Source organism: Ovis canadensis, chromosome 15, assembly GCF_042477335.2.
Source record: "Ovis canadensis isolate MfBH-ARS-UI-01 breed Bighorn chromosome 15, ARS-UI_OviCan_v2, whole genome shotgun sequence".
Taxonomy (NCBI): Eukaryota; Metazoa; Chordata; class Mammalia; order Artiodactyla; family Bovidae; genus Ovis; species Ovis canadensis.
The window spans coordinates 55,590,530-55,603,956 of NC_091259.1; the positions used below are offsets into that span (position 1 = coordinate 55,590,530).

Here is a 13,427-nt window from a genome sequence, read left to right on the forward strand (position 1 = left end):
TGTTCTTTTTCCTTTGTTCTTCTTGCCACTTTTGGACCAATTATATAGGTGTTATTATTTTTATTGTTGCAGTTTTCCCCAACTTTGGTTTTTGTTATGTATTCCTTTATGTTGGTGCAAAGATAAACTTAGATTTTGTCATACACATCTTTTAATTATCAATGCATGTTAAAACAGTATACTTATCACTTTAACTGAAAATCCCATGGACGGAGAAGCCTGGTAGGCTGTGTGCAGTCCATGGGGTCGCTAAGAGCCAGACACGACTGAGCGTCTTCACTTTCACTTTTCACTTTCATGCACTGGAGAAGGAAATGACAACCCACTCCAGCGTTCTTGCCGGGAGAATCCCAGGGACAGGGAGCCTGGTAGGCTGCCGTCTATGGGGTCACACAGAGTCGGACACGACTGAAGCGACTTAGCAGCAGCAGCAGTAGCATATTACAAGATTTTAATTCCATTAACTTCTTTTATGCTATTTGTGTAATTATTACTATATATATTTTATCTCTACATTTGTTTAGACTTTATGTGTTATTTTTCCCATTTTAAAAAGTAAATGTTCTTCAAATTACTCTTTTTCTGGTGGTTTTATTAAATTCTGTCATTCTGTCTTCCATGAGTAATCACTATTCTATGTTCTGAATAACATACATTTGTCTATATTAATAAACATTTATCTTCTTTTTGAAGGATATTTTAATCAGATTATAATTTTAAATTGAAAATAATTTTTCAGTACTCCAGAAATATAATTTCATTGTCTTCTGGCTTCCATAATTTTTATTGAAAAGATGGCCACCAATCTAAAGACTGCTTCATTAAAGGCAATGTGCAGAGATTATGAGTAGAAAAACCCACTTCTCTGCATATATTTGAAATAAAATATCACATTCCATGTTTCATGAATATATACACATGTGTATATATGTGTGATATATGTGTGCATGTAAGAAAAATGTTCATCATAGCATTATTTCTGGTGACAGAAGAAAAAAGCTTAGATATCCATAGTCAGGAAATGATTAAGAAAATACTGTTGGTTGCATGTTATGAAAGTCTAAAAAATAATTAGAAGCAAGAAATATACAGATAATAGAAAAAGTACATTTCAAAAAATTCAGTTAAAAGTAAGTGACATCTAATACAGTAAAAATGGATATGTTTCTAAAATAAACATTCAGTAAATGGCTTATTTGTAAGTCATTTACAAATCAAAGAACATGTCAAACACACCACAGTGGTTTCTATGATTGACAGGGCTGAGGATTAGGACTGAAATAAGCACATTAAAGTAAAAACAAAACAGGAAATGGTCCCAGAAATGACACAGTTAATGTGCCACTAATAAAAAGTATCATGAAGCTTACTGCACCTTGAACACACACCTGAGCTTTAATAAATTTATTAATGAGTTTATCAACTTCGGAGTCATCAGCATGCAATGATATTTACAGTCAATTATACTGAAAGGCCTAGGGAAAGAGTGCAAAATGGAGAGACCTGAAACCATGGGAAGTCCAGAAGAAAAGAACAGGCAAATGACACTGTTGAAAAGAAAAGTGATAATGAAGAACAACTTGGGATGTGTGGCACTTGAGAAATCAAGCAAAGAAAGTGTTCTAGACAAAGAGATGAGTCAATTATATTCAGTAGAGATGAAAACTATGACAAGGTTGACACAGAGATAGACCTACTAGGTTTAACATAAACTCATTGGTGAAACTGATAAAAACAATTTCAGTGAAATGCTGAGGGGGAAGGAATTGTGGAGAAAGCCAGAGGTTGGGAATAATAGTTTGGGATGAGCAACTGGAGAGAATTACTGGCAATCTTTAAAATATTTTACTATCCAGATGAGCACAGAAATTAAATATGAAAATAGGATGATTTTGTGATTTTTTATGCATTTATAAAATAAAAAATATTAAAAGATCAATTAGAGAATGGAAATAAATTAGTGTAAGTCATAGCATCAGGGGAAAGTAATGTAGAATTTTGGAAGTTGGTTAAGGAGAATCAACTTTGAAATTCTTTTTATGATATCTGTGACAATGCCATTAAAATTATATTCATAATCTCTCACCTTAATTTTAATTTCGGAAGATGTTGAATATTTTCCAGAAAATGTTTAATTAATTTTATTGTTCAATCTCATTTTATTTCAGCTCAAAAGCAAAAAGGTACACATTGCTATGTATAACCCTGTACTCATAGAAATACATTTATTATAATATATTAAAAATCTCATTAATCTACTTCTCCCTCCAACGTGTGCAAACTTTTAAAGTTTTTTTTTTTTTAAAAGAGACAAAACATTCATTGAGGAGCGAGCAATTATGGGAAAAACTCATACAAGAAGATACCTGGTCAGATTCCAGGTCATTGTGTTTCTCATAAGACACACAAAGGTTTACAACTCATAATATTATTGACCCTGTGGTATACTTTACAGTCTTGCCTTTAAGAAGTTGTTGAGAAAACAGAAGGTTTTATGGAATAAAGTAAATATACTGTGATTTTTCCACAGTTAAATCAGTTATTATATTGAAATTTCAATCACAATTAAAAACGGCAGTTTCAGTCATCTGGTTCCAGATCATTGCTTTTGCCTAATTCAGTTTTCTGGATAATTGCACCAGTTTCCATTAGTATTTTTTCATTCTTGGAACTTGACATTATTGAGATCTGAGTTATACAGAGAACCTAGACTTTAAAAACTCATATGGATGGTGATCTGACATGAAAAATTTTGGAATTCTGCAAAAATAAAAAATAAGATGGATATTATCCACTCACTTGGCAAATTCAGATACCTATTCTTGGAAAGCTTTCTCCTTAGACAAACAGACAGGAGCATTCTTTCCTTTCACAACTCATCATAGGCAAACAGCTCTTTCATATACTATGGGATTTGATATACTTGGAACCTGAAAGAATCTTTATGACACAATCTCGTATCTGCTTAGTTTTCACCTCATAGACAACAGGATTCATAGTGGGAGGTAGGAGCAGATAAATATTGGCCACAATGATGTGGCATGAAGGAGGAATCCTGTGATCCCCAAAGCGGTGGGAAAAGAATGAAAAGAAAGCTGGACTATAGGAGAAACAATGGAACAGATGTGGGCAGTGCAGGTGCTGAAGGCCTTCTGCCGAGCATCTGCTGAGGATAGGCTGACCACTGCCCTCGATCATGGTGTAGGAGACTGTGATGCACAGGATGTCAAAGCCTCCAATCAGGAGGGCTACCATCAGACCATAGATAACACTGACCTTGATGTTGCCACAAGACAACTTGGCCACAGACATGTGGTCACAGTAAGTGTGGGGGATTACATTGCCTCTGCAGTAGGGCAGGTGCTTGATGAGGAAAGGGAAGGGAATGATGAGCAACACCCCTCTGAGAAAGGTGGACAGACCTGCCTTTGCAATGACAGGATTTGTGAGGATAGTTGAGTAGCGCAGAGGATAGCAGATGGCTACGTAGCGGTCCAGGGCCATGAGCATGAGCACCCCAGACTCCATCCCTGTGAAGGTGTGGACGAAGAACATCTGGATCAGGCATCCATCAAAGCTGATTTCCTTGAAATGGAACCAGAAGATGCTGAGGGCTTTGGGAATTGTACTAGAGCTAATGAAAAAGCCAGTTAGGAAAAGCATGGCCAAAAAGTAGTACATGGGTCTGTGCAGGGCATCCTCATAGCGGATGAGGTAGAGGAGTCCACAGTTCCCTACCACAGCCACAGCATACATGGAGCAGAATGGGAGAGAAATCCACACGTGCATGTCCTCCAGTCCTGGGATCCCATTAAGAATGAAGGAGGCTGGTGTCACGTCTGTTTGGTTCAGCATTATCATGATCAGGCTGGTGTAGTCATTAAGAAAAGTGTATGATTTTAGTTTTATGTCTGTATTGCTTTGTTTTTAACCCTCCTAGATTTGGAAAAACAGAGAAAAAGTCTCAGTTGTGGATCTTCTCTCTCTGTGTCTTTTGTCTCTGTTCAGTATTGCACTTTAAATCACAGAACCCAAAAATTTGAATGTCAGGAATTTACAATAGAAACATAGTTTAAATACATTCTTGGTTCATACTCATGCTTAATATACACCAAGCACAGCCTTAGAACTTCATAAATATTAACTCATTTAATCCTCACTACAAGATCATGAAGTCTTTTTTCGATTAATCTGCACTCTGTAATTGAGTAAATGGAGATCGTATGTATATGAGGTTTCTTCATGTACAACTTTCAAAGCTTTTCTCAATCGCTTGACCTCAGTTATAGCTATTAAGAGGAGCATTCCAATTTTGATCCTTTTTAAACTGTTCTTTTTTTTTTTAATGCGGGCTAATTACTTTACAATATTGCAATGGTTTTTGCGATACATTGACATGAATCAGCCATGGGTGTACATGTGTCTTCCATCCTGAAATCCCCTCCCACCTCCCTCTGCATCCCATCCCTCAGGGTTTTCCCAGTGCACCGGCCCTGAGCACCTTCTCTCATGCATTGAACCTGGACTGGCAATCTATTTCACATATGGTAAATACATGTTTCAATGCTATTATCTCATATCATTCCACCCTCGCCATCTCCCACAGAGTCCATAAGTCTGTTCTTTATATCTGTGTTGCTTTTGCTGTCTCACATGTAGGGTCATCATTATCATCTTTTAAAATTCCATATATATACATTAATATACTGCATTGATGTTTTTCTTTCTGACTTACTTTGCTCTGTATAATAGGCTCCAGTTTCATCCACCTCATTAGAACTGATTCAAATGCATTCTTTTTAATAGCTGAGTAATATTCCATTGTGTATATGTACCACAACTTCCTTATCCATTCATCTGCCAATGGACATCTAGGTTGCTTCATATCCTAGCTATTGTAAACCTGCTGCGATGAACATTGGGGTACACGTGTCTCTTTCAATTCTGGTTTCCTTGGTGTGTATGCCCAACAGTGGGATTTCTTGGTCATACGACAGTTCTATTTTCAATTTTTTTAAGGAATCTCCACACTGTTCTCCATAGTGGCTGTACTAGTTTGAATTCCCACCAACAGTATAAGAGGATTCCCTTTTCTCCACATCCTCTTCAGCATTTATTGCTTGTAGACTTTTGTATAGCAGCCATTCTGACCAGCGTGAGATGGTATCTCATTGTGGTTTTGATTTGCATTTCTCTGATAATGACTGTTGTTGAGCATCTATTCATGTGTTTGTTACCCATCTGTATGTCTTCTTTGGAGAAATGTCTGTTTAATTCTTTGGCCCATTTTTTGATTGGGTCATTTATTTTTCTGGTATTGAGCTGCATGAGCTGCTTATATATTTTTGAGATTAATTCTTTGCCAGTTGCTTCATTTGCTATTATTTTTTTCCCATTCTGAAGGCTGTCTTTTCACCTTGCTCATAGTTTCCTTCATTGTGTAAAGGCTTTTAAGTTTAATCTCCTTATGCTATTTACTTTTTGACTCTGGAAATATCTAATATCATTTTAAAATGTCTGTGCTTTCAAGATTAATGCTGATGATGGTGATGATAGAGATATAAATATGCATTGGCATCTTTTATTGTACAGGTACTTACTGGGAATTTTGAATCTGTAAATCTATGATCTTTGGTTTTGGAAATTTTCTTCTGTTAACTTTGGATTATTTCTTCCCAAATGCAGTCCTTATTATTTTCTTATATTTATTTTTAGCCAGATACTGTCTATTCTGTTTTTTTTTGTTTTTTTTTTTTTCCTACTGGTTTCTTTAAAAAAATTTCCCCTTGAACCTCATCTCTCTATTTTTTGGATTCTTTTTCTTAAAAATTCATCAATCATATCTTCCAAATATATTAGCATTTTTAAAATCTGATCTTAAATCTATTTGATCTTATTTTCCTTGAAATTTGTGAATTGACAATAACATATAATTATACATATATATTACACAAATGTGTGCTTTATATATATTATTTTATATTGTAGAGTTTCAATGTTTTATTTTTATATCTTTTTAAAATCTTTTACTTTGGAGTTATTTCTCAAATGTATGGTAACCCTTGGCTAGAGTATTACTTTACATTTATGTGTGTTAGTCACTCAGTTGTGTCTGACTCTTTGTGACCCCGTGGACTGTAGCCCACCAGGCTCCTCTGTCTATGGAATTCTCCAGGCAAGAACCCTGGAGTGGGTTGCAGGGGCTTCCCTGGTAGCTCAGCTGGTAAAGAATCCACCTGCAACAAGGGAGACCTGGGTTCAACCCCTGGGTTGGGAAGATCCCCTGGAGGAAGGCATGACAGCTCACTCCAATATTCTTGCTTGGGAGAATCTCATAGACAGGGAAGCCTGGCAGGCTACAGTCCATGAGTTCCATGGGGTCACAAAGAGGTGGACACGACTGAACGACTAAGTACAGCACAGCAAGAGACTATAGGGGCTTTCCAGGTACAGCTAAAGAACCAGCCTGTCAATGCAGAAGATGTAAGAGACACAGGTTCAAGCCCTAGGTCTGGAAGATACCCTGGAAGAGGGCACGGCAACCTATTCCAGTATTCTTGCCTGGAGAATCTCATGGACAGAGGAGTCTGGTGAGCTAAAGTCCATAGGGTCGCAAAGAGCTGGACACAACTGAAGTGACTTATCACGTGTGTGCACACGCACATACACACAAACACAAGAGACTACAGAAAAGTGATTCAAAATTCCAGGTGATGAGTGAACCTCATCAATTGGTTTCACTCACTTTAAGTGCTGAAGTAGGGATCTCTGCCTCTTTTGAGGCATTTTAGGTATCAGATTCAAACTTTTGTGTTGTTTTTCTTTTTATTTAATGACTAAATTTCTCTGGGAAGGAAAAATGCAATAATCTGTATCCTAAAGGATTATATAATCAGTTGCCTGTGTTTTTAGAGATAAGTTGTAGGCTACTGAAGATCTCACACTTGAATATGAATACTGGATCCAGCCTTCACATATTTAATGATGCTGATCTTTGACCTTTGTCACACTCTGTATATATGTATTCATAGAACATGTTAAAATTTCTTCCCAGGGTAAATTTCCAGTCAGTATAAGAGGAGAAGTAATGTTTAGAATAATGTGTTAATCAGAGGTATCAAATATTTCCTTAGGCAGTTTTTCTGCCTGTGTCTTGGTTTTATTTTCATGTGTTTGCACATAGGATGACAGATTAAATATTGCAAAAGGAAACATTTTTGGAAACAGTAAAGCAACATGGAATAAACATGTTCATAATAGAGTTCTTCAAAGACCTCTTCTTATGCCATTACAGATATCTTAGAGTCAAATAGGAGCTGCTGCTGCTGCTAAGTCGCTTCAGTCGTGTCCGACTCTGTGCGACCCCATATATGGCAGCCCACCAGGCTCCCCCGTCCCTGGGATTCTCCAGGCAAGAACACTGGAGTGGGTTGCCATTTCCTTCTCCAATGCATGAAAGTGAAAAGTGAAAGTGAAGTTGCTCAGTCGTGTCCAACTCCTAGCGACCCCATGGACTGCAGCCCACCAGGCTCCTCCATCCATGGGATTTCCCAGGCAAGAGTACTGGAGTGAGTTGCCATTGTAGGAATGAAAACTAAGTAAATATTGAGTTATATTAGGAAAATTTCCTAAAAGAAATTCCATTTCTTTTAAATCTGAGGCATGCTTATATTTCTACCAGAGCAAAATAAGGAGAGCAGTGTTCTTTCTTGTTGCTGTTCACTATTTCCTACTCAAATCATACTAACATTTTTCGCTTTGTGAATTTGCAATCTTTTCTCCTTTGTTGACATTCTCCTTGTCACAGCCAAAATAGCCTCTAGAATAACATTTTTCAGGAAAATTCCAGTCTCTTGATCAGGTTAGAGTGCCAACCTCTAAAAGTTTATATAATATATATTTGTTATATACATATATATTTTCTAATTTCATATAATTAGCAAAGTACCAGACTTGTAGTTAAGGAATAGATTTGTTGATGAAATCAATTTTGTCACTATTTTACCTATAGGGTATTATGAAAATATTGTTATATCCTTGAATCATCCAGTTTAATAAAGCCCTTAATTTTAGAACAGATTTTATTTTAAACCTGAAGTATATAGCAAGACACCTACTAAATATGACATGCCTGTAAGTATTTTTCAAAGAATGAACAGGTTAATGAATTATACTTTTTATACTTTAAGCATTATTAAATTAAACACTGTGATATAAATATTTTTATTTGGAAAATACAAAGGAACCACCAGAAGAAATGAAACCATAATTTATAGCTCACAAATTACTAGATATTCTAAATTTCAAAGAAGACCCATCATAAAGAAGAGAAAATAATCTCAAGAAAGTAGAAAAAAAAAGTAAGCAAAAGAAAAATACATTGATTTGGTAAATAGGATCAATTATTTGGTAAATATGATCAATGATACCATTTTGTTGTTATTGTTGTTCAGCTGCTAAGCTGTGTTCAATTCTTTACAACCCCATGGACTGTAGCATGCCAGGCCTCCTTGACCCTCACAATTATACTATAAATTTATCTTAATTCAGAGTCATTTTTTTAAAATGTGCATTAAAATAAAGAAGTGTATCAGAAAGAAAAATCATGCTCAAAGCAGGTAGAAATGTTTTCATGCTAAACAGAAAACACCAAAATAGCAGAAAGATACCAAATATTAATTTCAGACAATGCAGAAATAAAAGCAAGAAAAATTTGGATCAAGTTCACATTTGGGAAAAATAAAAGAAGGTATGATGAAGTGCAAATAAGTTGCTGTACCAAACAATTCCATTTCTAGGCTTGGCAAAGATTCTTCACAATCAGAACATTAGAGAGTACAGAAATAAATTCTCTTACTCACTTTGTTGGTCCACAGTAGAAGTTTTAAAATGGTACAATTCCTGAAATCACATTGCAGCTTATTAGCTGATTCTCAATTATATTTTAATGTCATTGGTGTTGCTTTAAAGTAATAATCAAAAGGTTAACAAAAGCCTTAAATTTTGCATTTTGAAAAAAAAGAATACTTTGGATTTACAATTTTACAGTTGTTTTTCCATGAATACCAAAATTGTCAACAGCTTTCTTTCTGGCTTCCCTGGTGGCTCAGATAGTAAAGAACCTGCCACAAATGCTCAAGAACTGAGTTCAGTCCTTGGGTAGGTATGATTCCCTGGAGTTGCAAACAGTTGGGCACAACTGAGCAACTAACACTTAAGACTCTTTCTGTCAGGCTAGTAAAGGTACAATTGTTTGAATACATTCTACTTTTCAAGTTACTTTCACAGATGTACTGAAAGAAATAAGAACACTATAAAAATCGCACATATGTATATATGTATATATATAAATATAAAAGTACCATTGAAATCGACACCGAAATTGATTTTTGATAAATGTGGCTGTGTTATTCAGTTGCCCAATCTTGTCATTTGCCACGACATGGGCTGCAGCATACCAGCCCTCCCTGTCCCTCATCACCTCCAGAGGTCTGCCCAAGTTCATGTTCATTGCGTTGGTGACGTCAAATGTTTGGATAGTGTATTCTAAACTGTTATTAATTGTTGCAAAAATGGCATCACTACTCATTTATTCTTAATACATTTGAACAGTCAACTCTTAACTTCATGTAATCAGTTAAAGAAATCAAGAAAAGTATAGGTATTTATCCAACCTATAAACCTTCAGAACCTCCTATTCTGAAGGAGATCAACCCTGGGATTTCTTTGGAAGGAATGATGCTAAAGCTGAAGCTCCAGTACTTTCACCACCTCATGAGAAGAGTTGACTCATTGGAAAAGACTCTGATGCTGGGAGGGATTGGGGGCAGGAGGAGAAAAGGACGACCGAGGATGAGATGGCTGGATGGCATCACGGACTCGATGGACATGAGTCTGAGTGAACTCCAGGAGATGGTGATGAACAGGGAGGCCTGGTGTGCTGTGATTCATGGGGTCGCAAAGAGTCGGACACAACTGAATGACTGAACTGAACTGACCGTTTTATGATTTAAAAACAGACAACAAATTTCAAAGTGCTGCATTCTGAAGAATATCTTTCCTAAATATCAAATAAATATCCTATTTATACTTTTGTGCTTTTTAAGATATTTTTTCATTACTAAAACTAATTTCTTGTTATATAATAGTTTTAGGTCCCATCTTCAACACATTTGCAGCATTGTCAGAGCTCCATCCTTATACGACATAATAAGACATTTTCTAAAACAAATTGGAAATCATTCAAGTACATTATAATTTAATTTTTATTACAGGGAAAATTAATATTATGCTATGAATATGGACAGCATATATTGGAATAGTAACATTAACACATGAATATCATACTTTATAAAGCACTATTTTGACATCATCTGTTATATATTTTTCCTAAACCCTGTAGACAACAAGCTTGTTTTCTCATTGCTGCTGCTGCTAAGTTGCTTCAGTCGTGTCTGACTCTGTGCGACCCCATAGACGGCAACCCACCAGGCTCCCCCATCCCTGGGATTCTCCAGGCAAGAACACTGGAGTGGGTTGCCATTGCTTTCTCCAATGCATGAAAGTGAAAAGTGAAAGTGAAGTCACTGTCGTGTCCAACTCTTCGCGACCCCAGGGACTGCAGCCCACCAGGCTCCTCTGTCCATGGGATTTTCCAGGCAAGAGTACTGGAGTGGGTTGCCATTGCCTTCTCCATGTTTTCTCACTAGGAGGTCCTCAATTTTAAAAACTCATGATTTTCTCTCAATATGTCAGAGGGCTCCTCTAGGCAAGCGTTATCTAAAATGGATGAAATATAGTCATAACTACATCTCTCTAAAAATGAACCAAAGAAAATTAGACTGTCATTTGAGAACAAGTGGAGGGCAGTTAAAAGTCAAGAGTATTCTGACTATAACTGAGGAGTACTCTCTGACTATCCCCCTATTTCTTCTTGTCACGGGGATGATTTGTATCTGACTTCTACCACAACTAAACCAATCATTCCTACTGGTGAGGGAAACATAGCTATTCATAATCAAGATGGGAATTTACATTGAAATGCAATCTGAGAATTGAAGGAATAAGCATTTCCAGCCTCCCAAATTCCCAGTACATTTCTGCCTTCAAACATAATTAATGAACTCAAAGCTACATTTTTGAAAAATATCATAAACAATTCATATGCATTCAAAACCTCTCTCCACATTATCTTACTTCCCTAATAATTCTATCACTACTGCACTTTTTATTTCCTTAAATACCTTAGCTTCTGGATAGAAGAACAGTGAGCTGAATGTAATCTGGTCTAGGTGTTCAGAATCTTGATCAGAAACTATCATGCTTCTACAATATATGTACATGCGTAGTCCTCAACTTCTAAATCCCTTGATATCTGTATTATTGAATGTGTATTTAAGGAAAATCTGTGTCACATATGTCAAGAGGATAATTCAGATGATAAGAGACACAGATGCTTGTACAGCCATCAGATTAACCTCACAGGAAAAAGAAAGGAACAAGCCTTCCACACTTACTGCTGTATAATACTTAAATAAGTGAATTATTCCATATTTTGGCATCTATGAATGTACTTATGTATGTGCATGTATTCAAAGGAGAGAAAGTAAAATGAATACAAACTAATTTTAGTAAAAGTGAATGTTTTTAGTATTTATTGCAGAGTATTGTCTTTCCGTGGGAGGCATTCTGAGACACAAGTCAAAAGCTCTTAAATAAGAATGTTTCAATTGCTCACATATTCATCAAACTTTTATTTTGTCATGTCTGTAAATAACATCGTAGTGTACTTAGTGCCTTCTAAATCATATTAGGAAATGTGTAGAGGATAGATAACATTGGCCCTGTTATTCAAGAAGTTTACTTTCAACTGAAGTAGATAATGCATATTACGGCATTCTAAAAAGTCATCAAAAATTCAGGTTTGTCATGCATACATATTAAGTTAAGAATAATTAGATGCCTGAACCTTTATGTGATGATGATGACTATGAAAGAAGCAATAATAAAATTCAACAACTGATTCTAGTGGTATGGTTGCACAGTATTGTGAGTGTACTAAAAGTCACAGAATTGTACATTTAATGTTTCACCTTTAAAATGCTCTAAAGAGCAAATTTTATATTATATGAGTTTTACAACATTTTAAAAAATGTCATATACCTCTCTAATTGTGTGCATGCTAAGTCGCTTCAGTTGTGTCCAACTCTCTGTGGCCCCATGGACTAGAGTCCACCAGACTCCTCTGTCTAGGGGAGTCTCCAGGCAAGAATATTGGAGTGGGTTGCCGTGCCCTCCTCCAGGGATCTTCCCAACCCAGGGATCAAATCCATGTGTCTTACATCTCCTGCATTGGCAGACAGATTCTTTACCACTAGCACCACCTAGGAAGCCCACCTCTCTTACTGAGATTAAGCTGTTTTTCTTGGTTAAGCCTTCCCCTAGTTGTAGCAAGTTTTTAATTAGTATTGAGATTTGTGAAAGATTGATTCTGACAATTACTTTTTCAGGTTATCCATTGTTTTATTAGAGACAAACTTTTATATTCCTACTTTGCTATTTTTATTGATGTCATTCACCATCTACTGGCTTTTATGTGAACATAAATATTCATTGTTCTGGGATAAGCATCCAGAGATGTAACGCTAAGCTGAAATAGTTACAGGTTGTGATTTAAACAAATTTCTAAAATATGTTCCAAAGTGGCTGTATCATTTTACATTCCCACCAGCATTCAGCATTCCCATTCAGTTTTTCCATATCCTTGCCTGAATTTCTTCTTAAGTTATACCTATCCATTCTCATATTTGTGCATCCGTATTCTGTTTTAACTTGTGCTTAATAATGCCAAACATTTTTCATGTGCACATTTACCATTTGTATATTTTATCACTGAAATTTCTGTTTGTATTTTCTGTCCAGTTTCTAATTTTGTGGGTTTTTTTTTTTTTTTTGCATTTGAGAAATAAACACTGTACCTTAGAGCTGTCGGTTATTGTTTTCTGCATGAACTAATCAAGATAAGATGCTTATCTTCTTCAGATCTCTGCAGGCATGTTGACCTTTCTAACACTTGTTCTTCAGTTACTGAAAAAGTGAAAGTAGCTCAGACCTGTCCAGCTCTTTGTGACCTCATGGACTATACAGTCCATGGAATTCTCCATGCAAGAATACTAGAATGGGTAGTCTTTCCCTTCTCCAGGGGAATCTTCTCAACCCAGGGATCGAACCCAGGTCTCCTGTGTTGCAGGCAGATTCTTTACCAGCTGAGCCACAAGGGAAACCCTCAGTTACTGAAAAGACCTGTTTAAAGATCCAACTTTAATTTCACTGTGAATTTGTTAATTTTGCTTGGTTCTGTTAAATTCTTCTGTGTTTACGTGTATGTGCATATGTGTCCATAATGATATTAAGCACATGCAAATTGA

The 13,427-nt window shown here is 36.1% G+C and overlaps 1 pseudogene; it reads right to left on the bottom strand.

Moving 5' to 3' along the window:
• Positions 1–2,898: 2,898 nt before the first annotated feature.
• LOC138420513 (olfactory receptor 52N4-like) lies at positions 2,899–3,861 on the bottom strand (annotated as a pseudogene).
• Between the last annotated feature and the right edge of the window lie 9,566 nt (positions 3,862–13,427).